The sequence below is a fragment of the Chanos chanos genome, chromosome 10 (genome assembly GCF_902362185.1).
Source record: "Chanos chanos chromosome 10, fChaCha1.1, whole genome shotgun sequence".
In the NCBI taxonomy this organism is placed as follows: domain Eukaryota; kingdom Metazoa; phylum Chordata; class Actinopteri; order Gonorynchiformes; family Chanidae; genus Chanos; species Chanos chanos.
The window spans coordinates 29,160,464-29,180,311 of record NC_044504.1 but is presented as its reverse complement, the minus strand read 5'-3'; the positions used below and the strand labels follow the sequence as shown (position 1 = coordinate 29,180,311).

General features: G+C 40.6%; 1 protein-coding gene across 1 annotated transcript in view; it reads left to right on the top strand.

Moving 5' to 3' along the window:
- The window catches only part of fgf14 (fibroblast growth factor 14), a 92,792-nt gene that overhangs the window by 38,250 nt on the left and 34,694 nt on the right, over positions 1-19,848 (top strand). The window lies entirely within an intron of this gene.

The window sequence follows — 19,848 nt, the reverse complement described above, 5'->3', positions numbered from 1 at the left end:
TCCCCACCACCTACTGCAGCCTCCTGCCCACCTGCAGAGTCCACCCCAGCTTTACTGGACAGATGAAGATAGCAAAGCCCTACAGGAGCTTAGCCAAGGGTTAAACGAAATGCCTCAGTAAGAGGTGGGAGAGTTTTACCTATTCTCTATCTCTCTCTCTTTCCCTCTGTGAAAGGGCTAAGACCCTAAGCTTGAGTTTTATCGAACATATTGTGATCTTGCTGTTGCAGTTATGGAGCATGCCGCTGTGCTAACATGCTAAATCGGCTTCAAGCGGCATGAAGGATCTGTAGTATTTCTCCGCAGAATGGAGCCCAGTAGTGTGCTGTGAATGTTTTGTGAGCAAATCTGTGCCCCACTGGGTTTCATGGTGAACATAGAGTTAAGCATACGTGGTCCCGGGCACATATATCAGTGCTTGCAGATAAAGGAGGCAGCTATCTTAAGTAATGCCCCCTGAGGTTTCCGGCTCCTTTGAAGAGCTGGCAGGAGACCATGCCATCACATATGCTGTGTAAGGCCTTTAAGTAAATGCTGGTTTTGAGTGGCTGCTTCATCCACTTACAGTATCCTTAACTGAGACCTTGGGGCTTCATGAAACGGCTTTTCAGTAATTGAGCGAACTCAATGAAAAATGATCTTTATTTACTGTTCATTACAGGAAACATCCAACACACTGCTGATCTTCATTCATAATTTTGAAAATGTATTGGGTTTTATTTTTTGCATTGTTGAGGCATTTCTAGATTTAGTGACTGTAGTGGATGAGTAAGTGAAGAAATGATTTGTGAATCATCTTGTGGTGAATCCATAATGCTAGCCGTTTATAAAAGGGATTATATCATCTGTCTGAATACTGTTGGTGTTATGAGTAGGGCTTTTCTTATTTTTGCTTATTGCCAGATATTTTTTATTTTAGACTCTGAATTTGAATTCTCTGTACCCCTCACAGTAAGGCTTTTTAAATTAAGTGTATAACATAATACATGTTTGGCCATGGGTATGTCTGGTTCAGATTAGTTAAGTAAACCCAAGTGAACCCCAGATTTAACAAGATCCTTACAGGGAAAGAGCTGTATTGTGAACCATGTGATCACTCCTCGCAGGTTTCTTTATATAGCAGTCCTGCTCCCTGGTCTCTGCCCAGCCTGTTAGGAGTCTAGTGTACTCATCCATGGCTCATCCTCATTAAGGCTCTGGTTCTGGGTGAGGCCTCTGACCAAGTGGAGACAGAGCATTCTGAAGCCCAGGGAAGCCATTAGTAGATAAGCCAAGAAGGATGGTAGCGTAGTGCTGGCAGAGTGATAACCTTCCCTAAAAAGTACCATGGCAGGTGCCTGCCGTTGCCATTGATTGTTTACAGGTAATAAAGGTGGCACCCTGCCAAGCTGGGGAGACGTCCGCTTTAATTGCTACAACGGAACATGCAGGATTTCTCTCTGTCACTGCAGTATGTCTGTGTGTGGGGCTGGATGTGGTTTGTGTGTGTGTATGTGTGTGTGTGGGAACATGTGGATGCACATGTGTATGTGTTTGATTTAGGTACACAATAGAGATTGTGTTAGCATCTGTTTGTGTATGTTGTATGTGAGTTTGAATGAGTCTAGCCATGTCTCTGTGAGAGCTCATTTGTGTCCGTGTGATGCAATCGCTGACCCGACTGGTCGTCAAGGGCTGGTGGTGTTCAGAGGAAATGCCGAGCTGGAGCTATCGATTGCAGGCCATTAGGGGCCAACCATCCTAGCCCCCCCCCCCCCCCCCCCCCCCCCCAACCCCACGCACACACATACACATACACATACACATATACACTGATGTAATCATAGGAAGGGGTAGCTGCTGAGCATGTGTCTGTTTCTGTGCTGATAGTTGGAGTTGACGTGAGGTGGGGGCTTGTCTGAGTGTCTTGGTTCACTCACATATACACATGCATACCCTTTTCACCCTAGATTTATCGTCTGTTAATATGAACCTTTACCTTGTAATTCTTTCACACACGATCACCTCTCCATTTCTGCTGCCTCTTTGAAAACTTTTTTTCACAGCTGTAAAGGCTGTATTTAAAACCGGCAGTCACAGATGCAGTGCACTGCCTCTAAGACTATTATGAAGTGGCCTGTTTTTTTATGTGGGTAAAGTAGGTTGGCCATAATTGAAGGGGGAGGTTCATTTAGAAATCTGGCAGATATTTTCAAGTGGATAGCCCCACTCTGAGAATGAAGAAGGGAGGAAAGGTCCTCAATCTGTCCCGTTGATTTATGCTGCTGTATATGCCTTATAGCATCCTTTACCTTCCTGTAACACCATGGATGTCTGTTTGTGGAATAAAAGATGAATTGCCATCTGGATTTGAGAGAACTTGCCTCCAAACTTAGGAACTGGATTTCAACATCAGTCCCACCATGCCAAATGCAGACCCTATTGTGCCTACCTTTTTGTAAACTTCTAGAGTGGTGCTTCGTTGATAGTCAAGTTGTCCACTGAAAAGCAGTTTATTGTGAACATTGTCAAACATTGATGTAATCTCTTAAATAACATTGGCTGAGACATGACCAGAGGTCATCTCTGACTTGAAGAAAAATCACAGGCATCATTTAGCATGTGCCGCTGCTTGCTTATAATTTACTTACACCCCGGTGGTTTACTGAGGGAGTCCAGTGATGGTAAGTACAGAGTTGACAGAGGATGTCAGTGTTAAAGCATGGTTACAGTACTACATAGTGTTAGTAAATAGAGTCCAGTGAGGTGGGGGTTGATCCTCTTCACGGGGATAGGCATGGGCATGAATGCTTTATTGCGTATTCATTTTAAACCACAGGAAGCCCAGAAGTGGATCAATATGTGGCCTCACTGAATGTCTCATCATTTTTAAAAGCTCTTACTCGTAGAGGGTGCATTCACTTTACCCACACGCACACACACACACATACACACACACACACACAAGCACACACATGCACACACACATGCACACATTTTCTCTCTACACAGTAAATGCAATGGAAAGATGTCAATCAAAAGTCAACTTAATCTGCTTCTCTTCTCTTCTCTTCTCTTCTCTTCTCTTCTCTTCTCTTCTCTTCTCTTCTCTTCTCCTCTCTTCTCTTCTCTATGAACTTTGAACTATATAACTCACAAGTCATAAGCATAGAAATGTGAGAATAGTGAAGTAGTACGTAAGCCAAAGAAGTCCATTGAAATAATGTCAGCTTTGCTGCATTTCTACGTAAAATGCTAAAAATATATGTTTCTCATTTAAGCACTAGGTTCCAAATTAAGGCACTTTCTCTCTAATGATAATAAAAAGCTTTTTTCAGGCATTTGGACAGATTTTAAGATGAAGTCCTCTTTTACAATGCAGATGAATGCAGAATGCACGGGTCTGGTTCATTCCTTAATTGACAGGACATTTAAAACCAAGATTAATAGCAAGACTGATTCCTCATTTCACTCTCGTGTGCTTGTTTTCGCTGACGTGTTGCGTAGCATTTATTGGCAGGGCAGATAAGTTCCTCTAATACTGTAATACCTTCACTACCTCAGGTTTTTAGCTGCTGTATTGTAGCAACCATGGTGATAGAATCTAGGCTTTGTAGCTTTTTAGCAGAACTGGAGAAAATATTAAATAGAAACCCAACTCATTACAGATGTTTTGTTTGTTTGTGTTTATTTTTGTGTTTGCGTGTTTGGTTGATAGTTGTATGCATGCCTATGTGTGATATCTGCAAGTGAGAAACTGAGAGAGAGCGAGAAAGTGAGGGAGAGAGTGGGTGCTTTTTAGCAGTAGAAACACACATATATATGCACACATGCACAACACACACACACACACACACGCACACACGCACACACACACACTTGATCTGGGACTACTGCTGAGGACACTCTATTAATGGCCCTTCATGACAAACACATCTGCTATTTGTTTTAATTGGACAGCAGGCCTAGGTCTATTGGGCCTAACATTCTACCATGCTATCACTCCACACTGCACTTAGGTGAAGTAGAGAGCTATCCACACATATAGCAGAAATTCATGGACCGCATGCAGCAAGTGCAAAATACAGATAAGTACTGCAGTACTGATACTTATCTCATGTTTCTATGAATTCAGGTTGTGGCTTTTTGGAAATAGTTATATTCTTTGGATTAGTGCTTACTAATCACTGTCAGCATTGTTCTCTGTAATATATAATAAAGGAAAACAGAAATTAGGCTTTGTTTGCAGGCTTTGGTTTACTTACTGTTGCTAGAGTTGTAATATTTCATGTGTTTACTGCACAGTGGCTTGCACAGTGACTCCTCTCTCTGAATGAGTGATGGATGGTGGCATGGCCAGTTGAAGCCTTTATGGGCATGGCCTATGAGTCTTTCCAGTGTGTGACGGCCGTAATCCTTTAGAAAGCGATGGTCGTTTATCCTCATCAGTTTTCCAGATACCCCCAAGACGCACATACGTGATCACACACAGCACCCTAGAGCCTCTGTGTTCATATGTCCTTTCACACCATATTGCGTGTGCCATCTTTGATTTAGAGGGACCCCCCCTCCCACACACACACACACACACACACACACACACACACACACACACACACACACACACACACATACATACAGTAGGCCCTACCTTCCCCGTCTGCAAATAGGGAGCAATAGGAGCAATGCAGCGTAGCCACTGATTCAGCACATGAGAGATTCATATTTTATGAACATAGGCCTGCGTTTATTAGCAATGGGGAAGCTTCTGATGTTAGTGTGTGCTAGTGTTGGTCCTATATTAGCCCTCTGTGTCCTGTATAAGCTGCTCGGAGTTTAAGGTCATCGTGGGTGAATTTTTTGTTGTTGTTTATTTGCTTTTGGGGCATAATGTGGTCACAACAGGAATAACATACCCCGAAGAGGTCTGCTGAGGTATTCAGTGTTTATGAGAATCATGTTTGGGTGTGTGTGTGTGTTACGTAGGCCAGGGCACCTGTGGAGTCTGTCGGCATGTGACGTGCCATTGAACTTTACGGAGATTCCTTGAGGGAGCTCGCCAAGGGTTACCTAGCAACGGCGGGCTACCACTGCAGGAAAACTCTGTCAGCTTAATCAATTAAGGGAGGGGTAAGCAAAGAAAGAGACAGAAGAGAGAGGAATGTTAGGGGGAGAGAGAGAGAGAGAGAGAGAGAGAGAGAGAGAGAGAGTGTGTGTGTGTACTGTGAATCAGCAAATATGTCAACTCAAATGAAAGATCCCTTGTTCTTGAATGATTGTCATCCATCGACTTTTGTTAAAACCCTCCAGTCCTTTTAGAAAACAGAAACAGACTTAAGAACTGATCCAATGCCAGGAACACCATCCACCATCCACCATCCCCCCGCCTCCCCTCCATCACCATCCTACAAATGACCCCGTCATCAAATCAGCATCGGCAACCAGGCACGTTTCATGATACAAGGTATCAACCAGTCAAAAGGCCGATGAATGCTTAAATAACACTCTCACAAAACAAATTCCCACAGTATCTGCTGTCACTGCATCTATGAACCCTGCTTAGAATCATAATGAGGAAATGCAACTAGATATAAACAGACCTGAAACATGTTTTGAAGGCCACCTCACACATGGCTATGGTGACTAAAGAGATGTCTCCCACACTCTAGCTGTTCAGTGCTTTTTGCCTCATGTCTGAAATCATGATCCATCAGGCTGTTTGATTCTGCCGCTAAACAGAGGGAGAGAGGCGGGGTTGGGGGGGGGGGGGGTGGCGGGGGGTGGGGGGTGGGCTTTATAAGTTCAGGCAATCTCATTTAGGCCTGTCAATAGGATTGCATTTCTTTTCAGGAGAATTGACCACTCGCCAGAGGGTGGGCGTGGCAGACCTTTTTTCTTTTCCATGCACCGTGTCTATTTATAAACAGTGGTGAAAGGTCAATTCCCTCACCAGTGGGGCGAGTGACACCAACATTGCTAAGAGAGGAAAAAAAAAAAAAGAAAAAGAATAGGTTCCCATGGGAAATAGATTCACCTTGTCGTGCTCCATTAGGGCACTGTTTACATGCCTTTTAATGATGTAGCCCAATATTTGAATTGGACTTTAAGGGTTGTCTCATCTTGTCATTTGTATTTGCCCACATCCGAGACTGTTCTAGAACGTGCAGGCTATTGGCTGCGGAGAGTCACCGCGTCGATCTAGGGCGCACATTCATGTGTGCTGGCCGGGAAGAAGCATGAAATGATGATGACAAAATGTTGGACGGCCTTTGACGGGCAGGGAAGGCTTCATTAGCGCGACATGTCCGCATAGACTCATCATCTTCTTCTTAATATAAGAAGTTCCTCACCATCTAGCATCATCCCCAAGTCATTGTGCCCCAATACTGTACCATGTGTATGTATGCGCATTTGTCTCTCACGAGACTGTTTGCCTCTTACCCCGATGATGTTATTATTTTATGGTCTATTATGCTAGTGCGTTATATTTATTATCATCATATGGGTTATTGTGTAATCATTTTGATTGCTCTCTAACCCATATGGCAAATATAATACAGCTCCTGATGTCTGTCGTTACTCCCTTTGTTAGTTACTTCCTGAGTATTATCTGATAATATTTGATATTATCTTAAATTTCGTGCAATTCTTTATTCTCTCGCGCCGACAGTAATTGAAAGCCGCAAAATCACGTTTCCATGGGTCTGACTCGCATTAAGTAAGTTCGGTCTTCCTTAATGAAGAGTGTGTCATTTTTCTTTAGGGCTGCGAAGTTGACAGGCGTGTGAATTGCTCGTTGATAGTGAGCTCTTACTCTCTGCCAGTTCACTTTGGGAGAATATTACTCTTAAGATTTGCTTTTGGTATTAATAAAGCACACTTTAACAGAAATGCCCAGCTCTGGTGTCCTAATTTACATATGCAGTTAATGACACTATGTGCATAGGTCAAAGAGATGATATGAGGGGTTTTTTTTGTTTGTTTGTTATTTTGTTATATTTCTCATATTGTTATCCACCTCTTTCACGTGATATTCACCAAGGTAAGCAATTAACCATAACTGTCCTGTTGAACATAACAATGAAAGAAATTGATTAAAATATTTGTAAAATACCCTCAACTTTGTGATCTACAGCAACACATTTTTAATGAAGGGCTTAGCATGGTGAAATAAAATGTCTGCTATGGGTGGTCTCACTGTCCGTATGGTTCTTTTGGCATGAGGTGCTTACCGTAAATTTAATAAATGTGACGTCATAAAGCGTCATGTGATGCAACCCAGCAACCGTATTGCTACTCTGCAGTTCGGATTTGATGAGTTAAGTAGTTAAAAATGTGAACAGAATCAATACTGTATTTTACTTTCTGCAAGGATCCACAGTGTGCCTTTCGTGTAGTTTGGGAATCACATTGTCCCACTCTCCTTAAAATGCAATGAAAAGTGTGGCACTGTACCACTTTGGAGACCCCCAGTAAACTCTAAGTGTAAGTTAATTACTGGGCTGGGTCAGGCGCTTCCTATTGGAAGACCTGCTGCCCCAGGCTGTAATCCATGGGATTGGGCCTGATATTACACAACACTCACCAATAAAACCAAACACTCCCGAGTGTGGACTGAGGCCAGAAAAGGAAACAGAATTAATACTGTACTACGACAGTGTTTAAGATCAAATTGTGGGGATGTATTCTGATGCAATGTGTGCAGTGTGTTCAGATGAACTTCTTGTGTGAACTTCTTGAACTGTGTGTGTGTGTGTGTGTGTGTGTGTGTGTGTGTGTGTGTGTGTGTGCGCGTGCGTACGTGTGTGCGTGCATGCGCGCAGACCCACGTACACTTTTTTGTACCTGTGTCTGTATGTTTGTATTTGTATTTGAATGTTTGTGTAGGTATTCCTACGTGTTTGCTTGTACAATACAAGTTAAAGTGTGTGAAATGTCTCTATAAGAGAAAGGTTATTGTAACTGACATCATTAGAGATGAAATGTCTTCTTTATGGGAATTTTCTCTGTTTCCCTGTACAGCAGTTTCTATTAGCAGCCCAGAACATGAAGTAACCTGTTGTAACCACTTGAGGGCATCTTTGTTGTCCTAAGCACTTATTATGCCATTTCTTCGAAGCCCTACAGGTCCTTTCTCCATCACTGCCTTTGATGTCACTTTGTTTTACACACTTTTCTCCCTCAGAGGATGGAGAATGGATTTTTATTCCATCTGCTGAAAAACAACCTAAAGCAGGGTATCAATGTATATCATTAGGTTTAAGTCTTAGGCCATGAAAAAAATAAAAAACCGTTTATACCTTTTACATCAGAACATAATTGCTTCTTAATTGCTATTATGCTGATCAGCCATTTTCTTACCATGGCTGTATAGCAAGCTTTTTGATTAGAGATCATCCTTTATGTGGTGTGTATGCCAAGTGTTAAAGTATTTTAAAGCCAAAATTCAAGTGCTGTTTAGTTGTGTGTACATTTTCTGCTTAGGTAAATGACTTAATTCTCTCAGCAATAGAGACAAGTCCCTAAGAATGTGTGTAGTGCTTTTGACCGCCCTCTTGTGATAGCATAGTGTAACAGCAAGATGCCTGTAAACTGGACATTTTTTTTCCTGTCTCTGTTAAGGGTAAAAGGAATGTTCTTCAGTGTGATCACACTTGATTTTACACAGACAACAGCATACAGATGATAAAGATGTTATTCAATACATATTTCATGTACATACTCCCACAATGAAAAGTTACAAAGACGTTTTGAGATGAATAAATAAATAAGTAAATAAATAACAGTTGAGATAAAAATCTCAGTAATGTCATAGAGTTTTGTCCTGTAGATGGACTGGACTTTAGTAGGGGTTTGCACTGCCTGTTTACCTGCTGTCGTTTTGATCCTGGACAAAATAGGCAGTAATAATAACAAATCATGGTTATCTGCGAGTGGGTGATTAAGCACATAAAATCCTTTTTTTTTTATAAACCCTTTATATAATTTGTCATTCTTTTGCCCTGTCTCAAGGCTGAAGCTTTTGAATCTGCTCATTTAAACCAGACAACCCTTTGTCCTCTCTCTGTTATTATTTTTGGCATCTGTGGTTTCTCTCTCTCTCTCTCTCCGTATGTGTGTGTATGTGTGTACGTGCATGTGTATGCATGTGTGTGAGAAACGCTGCTGATGGTTTGCAGCATACTGAACTAAAGCCAACTTCTGCCATGGTTAATCCAACTGAGTCTGCGTTTGCAGATGTTCTATTTGCTCAGAGTAGATAAGCTTTGCCTTATCAGCTTTGATGAATTCAATTGTGTTTCTCTATGAAAATAGTAAATCCAGGTTAAAATAGTCTGTAACTACACGTGATGAACTATGTTAGCTTCTACATACATGCAGAAGCCATATCAATGGCAGATCTGTGAGATTTACAGGAAGAGAACACTATTGCTTATATCTGCTGTTACCGCTGGTACATTTTGTGAGCCCTAACAGAGGAATGTAACAGTAAGTGAAAGTAGTGTTGAAAGGGTTATATACACTGTACTGAACCCATTTTCATTTAAAATATGAATGAATCAGCCCCAAAAATAAACCTTCAATGTCTCTCAACTGAGCAGTGCACATAACACAAATTTACTCTCTCTCTGGAGGTCTGTTGTTTCAAACACTTCTCATTTCTGATGCAGAGGTAGCTATGAGTATGTCAGGCAAGCTTCCTTCTGGCAGGTAGTTGTCTTTTGTCTGTTTGATGCAGGCTGTATGTTGGTCCACTTACACTGTGTAAAATGTCAGATATGGTTAGCTTGGGGGAGCTGCGGTGGATCCTGAAGGCTGTGGTGATTGCGAGAGCGTTGAGTGAGGGTGCAGAGAGTCGGAGCTGTGCAGGACTGCCCTGGTTCACACCTGCGCTAGCAAGGCTAATGACATTATCAGCAGATATCAGCAGATTTGCCTTGCCTGCCGCTTGCCAGACAACAGGCTAATCTCGTAACCGTTTCCCCGGCACCACCTGATAAGAGGAGATGGTTGGATCATTTTACAGTGGCTAAGGTCCCTATTGCTGACTGCATTTAGACTCTGGTCAGCATTTACCCTCTCAAATACCAAACAGCCTATAAAATGAGCGTGTCTAATAATGCCATTTGTACAGGCGTTAATTAGTGTGGATATCGGGTTGCAGTTTGTTATATGTGACCACAGCCACAGCAATTTGATACCAATATGGAAAACTCATATGATCATTTAAAGTCTGTCACCATAACACATCTGAAGAATGTAACTTCTAAATGTTTATATAGCCCACAGCATGCAGTGCAAATGTATCTACAAATTATATTTCAAGTTATTCACCAACAACTGAAGAAAAGAATCAGCAGTCATTTAACAGTCATCAAAAGGTTTAATACAAAACAGTATGAAAGAGACAAATTCATTTATTCATATACAGCGGCACCATCCAAAGCCAGCACACCTGACCGAGTGATTCAGCTCATTAAGCAATCATCATTCCCCACAGCCTTTATGAGTTCAATTTTTTAAAGTCTTGACTGGAACAAAAGCAGACAGTAATGTCAGTTTGCAAAACTGAACATGAGCAGGAAGACTATATGTCAGACAGTTGGAATTACTCATGTCTTTATTACTATGGAATGCCTCGGGGTGGTTCGGAAGGTTAATGTTGACTTGCTGGACGCTGAGTTTTGTAAAGTACCGTGTATCAGGAAAAGACTCATGCTTCCCGCTGCTTCACCGGATAGCTTTAGACCTTTACACTCTTCAGCTCCATTTCAGTGAACCCCACTCAGTTTTCAGAGAAGTCAGCGTTTTGCACTCTTTTTTCTGTCTTTCTTTCTTTCTTTCTTTCTTTTTTTTTCAGTTGAATAATGAACCTGGTTGGTTAAACATCCTCTCTGAAGAGAGTACAGTTTCTTTGACTCAGTGAATCCCTCACACCCAGTGTGTTTTACAACAGATCTATTTCATGGATTTATGACTGTTGTGACCTGTAATCACTGTGGAGCACATTATTTTGGTGGTGGTCACATTTTGAGTTTCTGTGCCAGTATTGGTTTGACATAATGAGTTGTGAATGAGAGTGTCACAGTTCATTGAAGGTGTATTATCTCAGATCATTTGTGTTCCCTGGTCCTTCACTCTCTGTCCTCTGATGATGATGTCTGTCACTGGGTAGCTTTCTCTCTCTCTTTCTCTCTCTCTCTCTCTCTCTTTCTCTCTCACTCTCTCTCTCTCTCTCTCTCTCTCTCTCTCTCTCTCTTCTCTTCTTTCCCGTCTATCTAGTGGAGAATCAAAGCCTAAGACGAGGGCTCAAAGGTTGGACAAAGTTAATGGGTTCACCCAATATCACTTTCATCATTACAGACCAATTAACATTTCGTAAGCCATCAAGCATTACCCTCATCAACCTGCTCTAACCAGTGCACTGTCTGTTGAGATGTATGACTCAGCCCTGACGCTATCACGTCATTACATTCAGAGAAACATTACTGTTAGAGAAAGCAGGGCTGTATAACATAGACAAAAAATCATATTGCCTTATTTTTCCAGCACCCGCTATTGCAATAATACTCAGTGTTTAAAAGATATCTCCTTTTTTATGTGAGCTGGTAAAAATTAGATGTTTGAAAGCAGAAAACAATGATATCACACACTTTCTCTGTCTCTGTCTCTGTCTCTCTCTCTCTCTCTCTCTCTCTCTCTCTCTCTCTCTCTCTCTCTCTCTCTCTCTCTCTCACACACACACACACACACACACACACACACACACGATATACCAAATGTCCTCAGATTGTTATATTAAATTATTCAATGTCAAACTCATGAATCAAAAAGTTACTCTGAACTCATCCTAACTAGGCACAAGCCATAGGCTGTTCAGTAGTGCTAACCACTATTGTACCATGCTGCCTATAGTGGGAGAAAAGTGTTTGCATCAGATGGCAAGATGATGCACTTACTGATGTTCACATTACACTTATATTAGTTATTAAGACAACTGAGAAGAGCACCTGGTGTTTATGTCATTCCTTTGTTAATTTCTCTGCAGTGCCTTGCTGATTGTGGCATAGTCTTTACACAATGATGCAGTGGTGGACCATAGGCTCATGTGTCTGTGACCAAAGGAATTTACCAAGTCAGAAGCTCTGCTATGTTAAGCTCTGCTACACTTACGGTAGATACAAACACCCAGAAAATAAGAAAGAAAGAAAGAAAGAAAGAAAGAAAGACAGAAAGAAAGACTGAATGAGAACTTTTTATAGATGAAATTTTACAGTTTTACATTTTTTTCTACTGTCTTGGTTGTGGATGGAGAATTGCATTGTACAGATCCTTATATACCATATATATATATATATATATATAAAAAATTATGAACAAAAAATTCTTTTACAGAAGACAAAAGGTTTCTCAGCTCTGTGTGTAGCAGCTGAAATGAGCAGTCCTAGAAAAAAATGTCTATTTGATGCAGTTCTGCCAAGCAGATTATTGGTGGGCATTAAACTAAGCGGCTTTCTGGACTGTATTAGCATTAAATTGCAAGACTTAATGGAAGACTCTTGTCTTGCTTGTGGTGTGTTGTCTTTCTGTCTGTGTGTGTGTCTGTTTGCTGATATGGTAATATGATTGCATGTGAAAGCCCTGCAGGTTATTTCTCTATCGACTGATGGCTTGGTCAGCCAATTTATTTATATATTACATATTTGATGCTGTTTGATTAGTGGCAGCATGGAAAACAGGCATCTGTGTACTGTGTATAGTAATATACATGGAAGATAATTCTATAGAGATAGACCTGCATCAGTGCAGATGCCTCTCTCTCTCTCTCTCTCTCTCTCTCTCTCTCTCTCTTTTCTATCCTCAAACTGCTTTATGCACTTTTAAATGAAGTTTGATATTTTATGTGTTTTGAATTAAATTTAGGGGGCATGGCATGTTTGTGGTTAAACAGTATATCTGCAGAAAAGCGCTGAATCTCTTCCAAAAAGTATAACGTATGGAAACACTCCTAGTAAGTATGCAGCTCTTGGGAGTGAACATGACTTTGTGAAATGTGTTTATAAAAATATGCATATTAATTCAGATAATATAAATATATTACTGTTAATGCACTGTTACATTTTTAACTCAAATCTCAGCTCTCATTCTTCATACCCATTTGAGAATAAGCACTAAGCACTCCCTCCAGACATAGACTCTATCAGCAGAAACCTTGTTACCATTCCATTGGCTTTCTCCAGGCTACAAACTTCTTGTCTACTTGGCACATGGCGGGGTCCTGCTGGGTATTCTTTTGGAGATTAGTTTTTAGTGTTTGCCTCTTTATCCTCCTCCTGTAAGACGTCCAGAAAACAGTGAGGAAAGGATGGATTGTGAGGAGCTGAAATGGATTGTTGCTATACAAAGCCTCAGCCCAGGGCTTCTGTGATGAGCATCTTCAGCTCTGTTGCCGACAGGACACTTTCGGGTGTTGCATACTTAAAAAATACGAGCAGGGGCGTAGCAGACGTGCGCAGCATTCAAAGTGTTTTCGGTCTTTCTCTGCTTGTCTTTCACTTTCACTCCAGCAGTCAGTCTCTCTCTCTCTCTCTTTTTTTAGGCTACCCTCAGAATTCATGCTGCTCGTAACGGTTTGCAATGTGTTACACTCTTTAGTTTGTCATTTAGAGTGAACCTCATGCTGTCTGAGGTTAGCATACTGGCATACACATAGGAGAATTACTCCTATTTACAGTAATGCACACTCATTCTGCAAACCTCTTCGGTCCTGGTCGATTTATCGACATATGGATTTGTTCATTTGTCAACCTCATCTGTATCTTTATAATGATTTGTTTATGTGGATTTGTTTTTTTGGCGTTTTGTATATTGGGGTGAGTGTCATTGATGGCAAGTGTTACATATTGCGATATTTCAGATATCTTCTTCTGCTAGTTCATCCGCTTCTTTTTAAAACGAATAACTTGCAAAAAGAAAGAATTTATATTATTTAGCTCACATGACCAACCAAGAATAAGATTTAAAAAGAATCTCTGTCATGCATTTCATCTAAGAGTCACTTACTTACTGATTTGGAAGTGAAAACGAAACAAATGGTTTGGGGGTAAACACTTTATCATTTCTCAGACTGTAGTTATCACAGGAGATGGGACCATTTCTCTATATTGCTGTGTGATAAATAAGCAGGAGTGTGAGATATGGGAAGAAAACTGACTGTGGATGGCCATAGACACATTATTCAGGGAGGGTAAATGAGTCATTGTCCCACGTTAGGGCACATTTGCCATTTCCACCTCTTTAATAAGATTTAATAAGATTTCTTGTTGATATTTAAATGTCAAGTGAAATGGCAACACCCTTCAGCAGGAATTGGCCGTGTTAATATTGATCTGCTGAGTCATTTCTTTTCTTTTTTCTTTTCTTTTCTTTCCTCCTTTTCCATTAAACAAACACAAGCCCAGACACCCTGTGTCTGCCCATAACTGTCATACATATTGCTTTATTTTCACATGAATGCTTGGTAATAGAGTATACATTTTTAATAAAGGCCCTTAGTTTTCTTCAGTGATACAGCACAAATATAAAATTGTCAAAAATCAACCAAAATGCACTGATAGTTCAGTTTAAATGATTGAATCAGCCCGTGGCCTGTAAAAGCTAATCATGCTCCTAAATTACATGCATGTATGTCCAATTATCTGTCAGTGAAACTGAAGAACCTGTGGTGTTTTCTTTGGAAAAACCTGTTTATTAGGATTTTGCAAATGAAAAAGTACACTAGTTGTATTTTTTCTACGTCTTTTTCCAGTTATTGCAAGCTTAGAAGTTTTATGTTGATATGTTACTCGACATAATGTGATTGTGCGCTGTCCAGTTATATAATCAATCTATATTTTACATTCTCTTCCCTACCACTTGAGTAAGATGCACAACTGATAGTCTATGCTGAGTATCTACCCTGAGTTATTCTATTACTGCTCCACTACTGCTGCACCCAGTGATTATGCTCATTCAAACCAAATCCGTTTCATCATAATTGCTTGTATATTATTGTAGTTTCTTATTACTGTGTGGATTACTTTGAAGTATTTGGGTCAAATATACGATCTTTTATTTAGCTTGTCACGTAATATTCAAACTGAAAATGAAAACCACTGCCATGTCCTCTCATTATCTCTCTCTTAATATCTTCTAATTCACACTGAACATGTTAGAGCCATTTCGGGGGCACTGAAGCAGAACACTCCATTTGAATTCTTCAATTAAGCCTATGATGTCAGACTTTCACTGAACCCTTTTGTTTAAGCTGTTCAACGAAGGCTCCTGGAACAAGACATTCAGTGTGTTTTAGTCCCCCGAGATGGACTGGTGGCATTTCTTGAGATGAATTGATCAAATGTTCCCAAAGGAAAAGTGACCAATATAATCAGTCAACAAAATCATCACACTTCATTACATTAAAGCTCTTCTAAATTCAATTGCATGGTGTCATTTGATTGAAGCAAATGAGGTGCTAAATCTTCCTTTTTGCCCCTCATTTAGTAATAGTCTACAAAATGCTGAGTCTAATTTACAATTTCTACCATCACTGTGGCTAATATAAGTCAGAGGGCCCTAAAGCTGTGCAAACTAATAGGAACAACTGACTGGATTGTTTATGTAAGCCTCGCATGGTGACATTTCAGGTCCCTTAGCAGCCTGACTTCTTTTTTTTTTTCCTTCTCTGAATGTAATTCTTCTGGTGATCTGATTTTTACTGCCTACTGGGCCCAGCCTTGGCGGATCTGTCATTTTACTCTTTTTTTCACCCCCTGTCCTCCTTTCCCTTTGATATGTTTAGCTGCCTTAAAGCACTGCGCATGTATATTAATCAGAGGTTTTAGTCTTCCTTTGGGTTCTCAAAGACTGTTCAAAGCATATCTGTTTTTTCTGCACTATCCACAGTAGCAGCACTATGTCTAATATCATTAGCTAGACTAGTCCTTGATGTTCTTTACTGCTCATGAACAACTTTTATTAGATCACTGAAAAAGGCTTTGGAGGGGTTCGGATTGGTTCACATTTTCCTTTTACAAATCAGATCTTCTTTCCCACAATACACCTCATTTAAGCATGTTCTTCTTTTGTTCTGTCTTTACTGCATGTGTAATCAAATCCAGTATTGTGGTGTTTCTTTTTTCAGATATATCTTGCACAGCCCCACGATACACATTTCTCGTGGGGAGTCCACAATGGAGACATGGCATGGTTGATCCTTGCCAGGGAAATGGGCCCAGTATTACATTATTTGGATAATACTTTGCAGAGAGACAAGACATAACAGTAAACTTAAACAGCTGCAGTGCAAAACATAAAAGTTATTAATGGTGTAGGCAACTCAGGGAAATGGGACCCTCTTAGTCTGATCTTTGAATAAATTGCCTTCAAACACTCTAACTTGATTTGAGTTGATGTTAACCAGATTCATTCAAATGGGGTTAGTGAGACTGGCAGGTCTCAGTAACGATGTTATCTCTGAAGCATAGACTATAAAATGGGAAAGAACCACTGAAAATGAGGCTGTGTAACCTCACCTCTTACCTCTGTTGAATTTACAATGGGCTCACTATGGAGTCTCACACGTTCAGAAGGCGCAAACATGTGGGTATGTCCGCACTCAAATTTACAAAGAAAATAATGATGTGACATTATGATTCCTAATTGCATTCAGATTTCTCCTAAATATTAGATTATGTCCATATCAGTGCAAAGTGAGGCAGATTTGTTTCAGAATAGTTGGTTTCCTTTATTTTATACTTGCTTTATTATAATACTTTGTCTTTTTTCACCGATACAGGGGTTATTATGCAATTGTTTAAAGTTCAAATGTGTCTTAGTGTGTATGTAAACAGTCGTTGTAATGTTGGGTTTTGGCTTGAAGTAGAAAACTACATTGTTTTTGATGCTCTGGATCCAGGTGCTCTTTCAATGCACTGCCTTACCTACATTTTATTTATTCTAACTGAAGTATTCTTAGTGTACATGCTGTTGAATTTTACTGCTTAATGCCTTTTCAAAATGAGGCTTGTTGCACACTCATTGTTTCTGGATGTATAATATTGCTGTTGTGGTCTCTACACATTTTTACCACTACGTTTCACCTGAAGTGTGCTCATCATCTAGCTAGAGGGCACACAGAATGTGCAACGAATAAGATGTACTCTCCTGAATTCTTCTTTGACAGTCTGACATTAGATATTAATTGGTCCCTTTTGGATGTAATGTATTTCCTTTTTTTTGCAGAGAGCTTTGAATTGAATTAATTTGCAATGGCTATCCAAAGTACGTTTCAAGGTAGCTTAGTCTACTGATCTATCTAATACACGGATAAATCAGCAAGTGTACAATAGCTTGGCAGGTATATTCATGTTTCACGGCAATCACGACACGTTGTTCCTTTCAACATACTAATTTAGCATTAGTGCTACGAAAGACTGTGTATTCTATGTATTCTCTGTGGTCCTAAGAGCAAATACTGTCTTATTTCTGTTCCGTTGTTGCTTTTACATACCGTGCTCACGCTCCGTTGCCGTGTATCTAATATAATACACGGCAATATCATATGGAGCTGACATCGGTGAGCTGACAGTGTCCGCTGCTGGCAGGAATGCAAACTGCAGTGCGCCCCTCGCAGTGCCCCACAGAATAAAAAGCCATCCTTTCAACCGGCGAACGACTCTCTCGGACATTACTTATTCATAACGGATCCCAGAGGAAGTCCAGCGCTGCGGTGCACATCCATTCTTAGTTAACAATGCGATTCGCCCTGCCCATAAATCTGAATATTATATGCAAAGGCATATGATGTGGAGAATTAAATATATTTTTAAAATTTAAAGACAGCCCCCTGTGATTGTTGACTTGCACCACAGATTTGGAGACGGCAGTTAAGTGCTTACTGCAACTGAAACATACAAAATTTGATCAGTTTGCCCTGGTTGGTATCACTTGATCCATGCATGCTGACATAGCGCTCGACACTTAAAATGGGCTGTACTGTCCATCAAGATGCACATTTCTGCAGACTGATGGACTGCGAATTGCAGTTTCTTAGAGTTGTTCCTCTGACATGAAGGCTTGCATCAGTGTTGTAATTCACAAAGTACTGATCCTGTTTATTGTATGTAAATGTTGAAATGCCAAAATAACCACTTAGGCCATTCCTTTATCTATTGCCAACATCATCACCGTGTTCAAAAGGTAGGCTATCTGTGAGAATAAACGTTCAGTGCCACTGTCCACCAGTTCAACGGGATATTTCATTACAACGACAAACAGCAGATGGCTCTCTTGAGTTTTTTAATTCTTTGCCTCTGATGAGCACCCGTATTGATATTTCTCAATATTACAAAACAGCTAATGTTCTAGAAGTGTTACATTAAACCTTGCCCCTGTTCTCACTGGTGATTAAACAGACAGACGATAGACGTTGAAGAACAGACGGAGAACCTCAATCGACACTGCACTACCTTTACAATCACAAACGCCTCCGCTGTATGTCTGTGTAAATTTGAAAGCATTGAGTTGAATTCCAACTGTCCTGGAGCTATGATATAGTTACATGCATTTCTATAGCCGTCTTATTTCCTCTTGGTGAGGAGAGCTGCTGTCCATGGTGCTGAATGCGTATCTACCGCATTTCAATAGAAAGCTGAGCAGTGCTTTCATGTAAAAGTTATTGAACACTAATGATAACAATAACAGTATTGATATATGAAAATGAAAAGATAGCATAACATGTTAAATGATCATCATATGTTGTCCATTGCGTTCTTAGAAAGCACACTTTAAATGAGCTGTTTGATGAGAGTTTCTTTCGTTTGTGGAAAGGAGTCGTCACCGCGTGCTTTCGTTACTTTCCTTCGAGCAGCATTGTGTTGACTTTGCGCTTAATGTTGACTCAGTGAAAACACATTGTACTATTAAATGTTTCGAATGTTTGTGCTTTCCTGTAGCAGTCACGTTTGCACGAGGGCGGTTGTACTTGCACAGCTGAAGCAGCCTTACAAGTGCTGAATTCTAGTGTCAGCCCATAGCAAACAGTCTTCAGAGACCTCCTGTTGTGAGCCACCGGCTTCGACTGGGTGGGTTTCCTTGCCTTTGAAAATGATTGTGAAAGGAGGGGTTTCTCGTTAAGACTTGTTGATGCCGCTTAGAATCCATTGATCTATAGAGTGAGGAGAAGTCTGCATTTGTTTCCCCCCTGTTGCACGGGAGATATACATACAAATGTGCTCGTTCTCAGAGGAGCAAATGTGCGTTACGGATAGTGTCACTTTTTCCAGTTCGCGCTACCGGTCTCTCTTGGACAGTTAAAAAGAAAAACAGCGAATGCCTTAGTATTTTTCCAGCTCACGGGATCTTCTTAAGTATATTTATTTGTGTCCTGCTGTCACACGAAGCAGACGTCATCCTCACAAGAGTCTGATCGGGTTCGGTGACATTTTAATCGGTGCACAATAACTAGGAAGGGGGGAATTATAGCCTACGCACCTTCTTTAAAAAAAAAAAGGGGAAAAAAATCTGGACAACGTAGTTTGAAGGAATGCCGTCAAAAGTGTTGTGAAGTAAAATAATTTAGAGACACCCTCGCCCAAACTTGCTTCAGCACATCGTTTTCGAGTCAAGCATTTGGGGCTGGCATTGCCTATAAATACTACACATTGTAAAGATGAGGAAACATTTTCGGAAAAAGTATCGTGGATTGCTCCAGAACTTGGTGAATGTGTGAGCGGAGACATCGCAATCGCACTGTTTCATCCGGTAGACGCGTGGACGTCCTTCTCGCTGTGATAATTAGAAGAAAACCATTTTTGTTTATTTGAAGGC